Genomic DNA, 8,260 nt, shown 5'->3' with positions numbered 1-8,260 from the left:
CCAATATGGCCGGCACATTGCATGGTGAAGAGGCCGAGCCGAGCTTGAAAAGAGCTTTGTGGGGGAAATTGAAGAATGCTGAGAATAAATGTTTGCTCTATAGGCTGTACTGGCCACCGTGTGCTGTGTTGGTGAATAAATGATGAAGAGGAAGAAGGCCCTGTCCTGCTGAGCTTGTCAGCTTTGGACAGCTTTGTGTGTGTGTGTGTGTGTGTGTGTGTGTGTGTGTGTGTGTATGTATGTGTAAATGCAGAGCTGACAGGATAGCTGGCTCAGTTGGATTTACACACAAGCGAGTCTCAATGTCAACATTCTATGGGGACTGAAATTGTTCAACCTCAAAATGTCAAAGAATTACTGTTAGTATTAAAAACTGGAAACCAAATTTTTAAATCTCCACATCTCCTTGCCGCCACCTTTTATTATCACTATTGCTGGTACAGGAAGTCATCGTCCCCACAGGAATAATTGCATCTTAGCACAGTTCAGTAATCAAGTAAGATCAAAACAGGCTATCAATTATCTGTGCCTTTCATCAAGCATGACAAAATATTCTCAACTAGTCTGAGGTTTCCTATTGTATATCTCAAATGTATGGCTCTAAAGAAATCAATTGTTCAAGGGCAAGAGTGGGAGAGGCACTTTGATGCCTTGGTGTAAATCTGATCATTACAGCAACAATCAATATCTGTTGTTCCCTCTTTTTGGAGGCTGCATTAGACGTTGTCTTGCTGAGGGATTTTGTGTGCGCATGTATGTACAGTATACAGTAGACTTTACGTACATGCTGCAATTGCTGGTAGTCTGGCAGCATCACTAATGCAATACAGAAATGGAAGAACTTCTCAATTGCCTGTCAAGAGATTTCTCTCTAGATTGTAGGCACTTAAGGACAGCAGGTTATACACAGAGTCTCTGGAAGCTATGTTCCAGATTCATATGACAGACTTCCCAAAAGAACTCTAAGCTACGATGCAACGATGCGTCAGACAGTCACAGCAGACACATGGTGGTATGTCACTAATCCATCAGGGGTTTAGTATGTTGCTCCCGCTCCCTTCCTTTTAAAAATGCAGTGAAGTCAAGGACAACATCTCTGTAGTCAACGGGAGGATGCCGATGTCATTTCTTATGGCACCCGTAAGATGAAGTCACAGATGTAAAGCTGACGTGCACCAGCCCACAAAGACGTTTTGAACTCTTTGGGAACAAAAACAGACAGATCTTCAAGGACATGTTGTAATGTTGAGTTCTTTGTCTTGTGCAAGATGTAAGTTGAGTTTTGAAGATGCCTGAGACCAACAACCAGACCTACAAGGACATGCACTCTGTCAATGTGTGTGTGTGTGTGTGTGTGTGTGTGTGTTTGCGTACGTGCAGTATTGTGATGAGCCATGGAAGTGTCAACCGCTTCTGCGTGGGTCTGCATTCCTCCGTGGTGTTGACAGGGAGAGGGGGGTTATGGGATAGGAGCGGCGACAGCGGTCTTTCAGACTACAGCAGGTGCTGTCAACGAATGTGTTCCCTCTGTCTACCCCTTCATCTTTCTCTCTGTCTTCCACCAACATCTCTGTTTCTTTTCCTCCACCCTTCACTGTGTGTGCCTCACTGGGCTCTCATACAATGTTAGTCTCCACACCAACATGATTCTCTAATTCACATGTGTGAATAGGAACTCTATATATATATATTTGGTTTGTAAATCGTTGTGGGTGACTTGGACAGCATTTTTTTAGCTAACTAGAAAAGGTTAAGACTATCAGACATAAAACAAAGTCTAAGTCCGTGAGGTTATCAAGCAGCGGCTGTATAATGGGAAATCTAGCTAGACAGCTGGAAGATTTATGGGATCATGACTTCCAATCAAGCACAGGCATTTTCCGTGATAGCCCAACAGATGGAATACCAGCCTGACCACAAATAACATGTTTAATATCATCAGATGAATGAACAAAACATACCTAAGCCTGATTAATGCGCCCTGTCACGCATTGCAGTAAACACAGCACACAGGATGCATAACCAGTTATACACCGTACTTATAGTAAACATACAACAGTGTGTGTGACTTGTGGAAGAACAACTGTATAGGGAATGATAGTAAGCTGACAGCTGTCAGTCAGTGTTTTAATGGTCAACAAAGGATTAGTCTGTGCATTACCACACACCTAATTACCCGCAACTGCTTTTAATTCAGATTCTATGAATATTTAATGGCACACGGTAATGAAATCGCAAAGAAGTAAATTCAGCAGCACAGGGCTGAACAACAATGCAGAATAAAACTGCGATTATCAAACGGAGCTGGCCATCGCAGCATGAGGCCTTTTAATGCAACAGTAATTAAAACTTGGCAAACTTATTGACAGCAATAACAATGCAATAACACAGCTGAGGGGTTTAAATAATGATGCACATGCAGTTCTTATCATAAATCTGTTTCATAATTACGTTCCTAAACCATGGCGTAAACACCAATAAAGACTGAAACAACAAAGTGGATGGCAAACACATAATTGATATGCTAAACCTGGCGCTGGTCAGTGAAGCAGCTTAGCAAACCATGGTAAAGGTAACGGTAAATAGTTCCATTGAAAACAGTCAGTGCGAGACAATGCTCTCCGTGTGAGCCACCAATTAGGATCCTTTTTTTTTTTTCTTGAGAAACACAGAAATAAAACGTTCCCTGACTTCAGCTGCATGTTCACATGCATTGTCCCGGACAGCTATTGATCCACTGAGAAATTAAGAGGAAGAAAATCAATAGCTTTCAAATGAATGCACATCAAGCAGTTTTAGTATGTGTGTTGGTGTGCACGTTCAGGGCAGAAAAGGTAAAACGCACAATATCACTACAAATGTCCACATACCTAAACACATACTGTAAATCTACATGTGTATATATGCACATGCTTACATGACCACAAGTCTAGATACACGAGTAGCCAACCATATTCATAAAACACTTCATGCAGAAGAAAACAATAACAACAGTAAATAACAACAGTGGCTGTTAGGGCCAGAACCTGTAACTCGCTCCTGCATCCATTACCTCTGTAAGGGCAAAAAGATGGGCCAAGCTGGCCGCACTCCACTGGAGAGATTTAAGAGGTCTTTGGATCAAAGCCAGGGATTTCATTTCTCGGGAGTATCAAGGCTGACAGTGGCTTAGGTTCCTAGTGATACACACATTAAAACCATCAAAATGCATCTCTCAGTTTCTGTCTCACACTATCCCCCCTTCCCCCTACTTCCCTTTCCGTCTCACTCTCTTTCTCTTTCATATGACAGGCAGAACAGTCATACGCCTGTAACAAATTAGGTCTAAATGACCTGTCATTACATATGACCAATGGCCAATCCGGCTAGATAGAGAAACAGACAGACAGACAGGCAGACGCCGGAGTAGATCTAAATATAAGAGCCAATGTGCCGCCATGGCAGAAAGAACAGATCATCCCAGCCACCCACTGTATTACCCATCAGCTGCAGGTCTTAATAGAGTTAGTTTGGTAGGTTTTAGGTCTTGCAGCACCAAGGTCCTGCAACATTCTTTAAGGTCATGGTAATTCAGCCTTCCTGCCACAGCCTGATTCACAACCATTTTCAGGTTGCTCAGACTAAAGGTTTTGGTCACACCAGCATTTAAAATGGCAAAAATATTGTAGTGAAATAAACACATTACAATGGAATCGCTGCAATTAGCAAATTTGCTCTCAGGGGCAAAATCATTTTCACACATTTTTTGTGTCAGGTTAAACTTCTGTGTACTTCGACAGGCAAATTAGCGCCGCTGACACATAGACAGCTGTCTTGACAATGCTGACCTTGAAAGTGAACTGAGCTGAATGGTTTGTAGCTACAAGACAGATGATACAAATGTGTCTTTCGAGTAAACTGTGTGAACTTATTGCCATGTTAGCAACCAAGTTTACTAAACTTGCTAGCGCTAAGAGCTTGTTTTATAATAAGGTTATATATCTGTTGTTTCCCCCCTCCAGTAACCCTTTCTTAATGATGCACAATCTCAAAAAAACAAAAGGCCAGAGGGGAGTAAACAAACAGGCAGAGTGAGTAAGTGAGTGAGTGAATGTGCACCTCTATGTTGTCAATGGCAAAATTTGCATTCTGCAGCAGCAAACTGCATAATAACTTGGGTGGCCACTTATGGCTGCAGGCCCAAGGACCTCTTGTAGTTGCAGTGACTCACAATTTCTCCAAACACATTTTATTTCCTGTTTTATACTGCCAATGACTGCCTGCTGATTCCTAACTACTCTTAACCGGGCCTTGGCCGGGAAGGAGCCTCAAGTGATAAGACAGCTGAGTGCATGGTCGACCCCCCAGCCGCCGCCCTGCGGCCAGAGACTGCTCAGAGCCGGTGCAGACATCTGCAAGGATTTAAATGAGTGTATCGGTTATGTGAGACATGCGAGTGAAAAACACGTCTGATACAATTGCGGTCTTGGCAGATGTTAGCCAATTGTGGGTTGTATTCATTCAATCACACAATGCAGCATTAGTCATCGCAGAGACACCTGGGGGAGAATTGCACTCTACCGAGTGAATCTTTCTAGTTTATCATGAGGTGTCTGGGGTTGGGGAGCACAAACTTGTGGTGAAGGCACGTGCACGGCCAATAAAGTGACGCATCAAAAGCTCCTCCGAGTTTCAGTAATCAGGCAAGAGCCTCAAATCTGTGTGAGGCAGTGAGTAATTAAGCCTTGCTGGCATAACAAATGGGTGGACAAACGTTTGATTTCACTAATTCCATCTCTCTCTTTGTCAGTTTAAACTTGTCAAAGTGAACGGTGTGTGTTTTGCGTTCACTCGTCTTTTCCCTCCTGGCTTTAAACTATCTGTAGCTGTACATTTAACGGTATGAAAGTGTAATCATTCTGTGTGCGTTTGAGTATATTGGGTTAGTCATTCCAGTCATATTCAACACACACACACACACACACACACACACACACACACACACACACACACACACACACACACACACACACAGCTGTCAGTGTAGGGTGTCTTGCAACTGGAGCAGTGGCTGTCATAGGGACCCAATGTCAAAGCAGAGCTGAAGTCACAGTTGAACCTGAAGGCATAACCAAAGTCCATATCAATTCTCCTTCCTCTCTGTTTTCCATCTCCTCATTCTCTCCTTTTCTTCTATGATGAGAAAATAAAGATTGATTCAGACTCATTCGGCCCCATCTGCTTTTCCATCAAAGATCATAAGAGATTGGTGTAAGTGCCTTTTTAAATAACCATTTTAAGAAGCAGTTTGTCTGATAAGGGATGTGACAGTAGGGACCAGCGGTAAATGTTTGTGGGGGATTGGAGTCTTTTCCTTGTATGACACGTGTCTGGAAACCCATGACCCCAGCAGCTCAGTGCTTAAAGACACATTCGTCACTATAGGCAGAGAAAGCCTGTCTTGCCTCTGCTTTGTCAGCTTGGGGAGTTGGATTACATCAGATCTGAATCAGATTATTCTTCTCTGACCTTTTACATCAAAATTGAAATGAACAAGAGGAGCACAAATACTGTAGGTATTCCTTCATTTGTTTCTTTCTTTATAACTGCTTTTGATCCGTTTTTGAATTCCTAAACACAAATATAATCTTTTGTGCATGTACGCATATGCCAGTATTTGTTATTGTTTTATTATCGCTACACTACTTTTTCTTTCTCTTCGGACATGCTAACTCTCCTTCCCAGATTAGGCTTTGTTTGGGATTTTTAACACTCATTTAGTTTTGGATTTTTAAAGCAATTCGCATTAACAAGATGAAGATTGCTTCTTTTTGTTTCACCTAAACATCACAGCGCACCAAATTAAATCAGCTAATGGGATGGAAAAAAAGAGGAACATATGAAATTACAATCCTCCTAACTTTCAAACCTTGTCAATTCTTCAACTACAGAGTAATGTTTGTAGAAATGTATTGATGAATGGATTAATTTCACCCTAAAACAGGTTAAAAATATTGTCAAATGACGATTGTTTTCAAATGTTATGCTATGCATAGGTCGTTACAACTTAAAAGCAGTACAAGGCAAGCATCTGGCAGTGAGAAATGATTTTCATCTATAAGGGAACTCTATTGGTTTTGCTCTAATAAATAGGTGCATCTCCCTCCAGCTCCTCAGTATACTGGAGACCTGAAAACAGCTCGTCTTGCTACTGAAATATGAGCAAAAAGAGAGTTCAGGCCACACTCATCCATTACATAAAGACAAGGAGAAAATAGACCTATAATAAGAAAGACAGTGGCACATTTCCCTGTGCACATTGTAATAGACTGCTTTGGGGTTAATAATTACGTACCCAAATTACTTAACAGCTAGTAAAAAATGTGTTACTTTTGTCTCCTCTTTGTAGGGCTCCATCCAGCCGTCTGCGCCGGCTCTCTAATAATGATGTTTAATTGAATAAAGTGATGTGGTCACACCCATTCACATACACTCTACATAAACACAGTACATACGGTTTTGAGGCTGCAGATGTGGAGTTATCTCATAAAATACATTCAATTAATTAGATAATTGAAAATGTAAAACTGAATTGAATTTCCTGTGTAATAAGGTAAGAGGACATCATCTAGGTTTGCAGCAAAACCAGTTCATGAAAACCATTACACACAAGCAATGTTTTTTTCTTCTTCACAAAAGTTGTACCAGATACAAGCATTTTCATAAAATGTAGGTGAAGATAATTATGCACCACTTAATTAGTGTTGCCTAATTGAGCTGTGACATCATCCCTCCCACACGAACACATCAAGAGGTTTTAGAGGGTATGGGCAGCGGATGGCTAGAGAGGTGAGTGAACCACCAACTGTTGCTGCACTAAATGTTTAAGTCGAACGGTGGAGGTAAAGGGTCAGGGAGTCCTTGAGTATACAATCCTATTGTAATCCATACATCTAATGAGGAACAATCAGCTTATACTCCAAAGGCGAGCCTACAGTGCCTGGACCAGTGTAGACAACTTACACGCAAACAAAGACACACACTTAGCTTAGCCACACTTACCCACACTTCTCTAGCTTAGCTAGAGCTTAGCTTAGCTAGAGAAGTGTGGGTCAGAATCTCTAAAAGGGCTTGTATGGTGTGAGTGTGTGCGAATAGAGAGGAGAAGTCCCGCCTCCTCCGTTCGACCACCATGGGACCTTATTTCAGAAACAATATGTGCGATAGACAAATCCTTTTTTTTAATCCTAATTACACATATGATGTTTGGCAATTTGAAAGACAATTTTGCATATCAAGAAATCCGCATTTTGTCACAAAACTGTATTACTACACACCCATAAATCGCGTAAGTGACTTCTCTCGCTGAAGCTACAATGCCTGTGAGTTTGGTGCCAGTATGTCCTCACACAAACAGCAGGTCTTGCAGGCTCTATGCTTCATGGCTGATAACAAGAGTCGCTGGATAAAACTCGTGTAAGTTGCCTAGCAAGCCAAGGTAACGGCCATGTTGGTGCAAGAAGAGAGATAAATGGTACTATGACAAACAGCTGTTAACTTGCAAAATTATCTTTTAAATTGACAAACATCATACTTGTAATTCATAGCATTATTCGAATGGCATCAAACAATATTTGTCTATCTGCTACATTCTGTATGGAGTCCTGGTAAAAGATGTTTTTAAAACACAGTTTCAACATACTCCATTGATTCAGGACTGCTGTGGTGCCTGCTCTCCAAGTGAGAATGTGGATACTTTCCAGCAGAAGCAATGGTGATTGCCTTGGACAACTTCCATAATGAAGCACTGACCGGTGACTCTTGACAGTAGATTACTCCCAGAGACACTATTTGCACCAGCTGGTATCACAATATAACTGAGTATTTGTGTTTGTTTTATCTGCCCGAGTCTGGTAAATGAGCTTCTGAGCGGAGGAGAACCTCCTCTGCATTCTCTTATTGCCATATCACTCGTAACATGATAATCAGGTCCTAGCCAAGAAAACCTCATTACAATCCTTCCCCCTTAGCTGCTCTATCCTTTTTACGCTGGTCCCTTCCTCTCTGCACTATTAGTTTGTGCTCCCGGCCGCCATCAAATCAATCTCGGCTCCTTAGCAGTGTGAAGTTTCTCACCTCACTTCACCTGCTGCTATGATTAAACAGACATGGGACACTCTCGTGTGACCTATCCATCATGCGTGTCTCACACTGTATGTGTAAAGCGTGGGTGGGTTAACAGCATTAACGGGTGGTGATCTGATGTTTGGTTCTGCATTTG

This window comes from Pholis gunnellus (assembly GCF_910591455.1).
Source record: "Pholis gunnellus genome assembly, chromosome: 15".
Lineage (NCBI taxonomy): Eukaryota > Metazoa > Chordata > Actinopteri > Perciformes > Pholidae > Pholis > Pholis gunnellus.
This window is presented reverse-complemented; position numbering follows the sequence as displayed.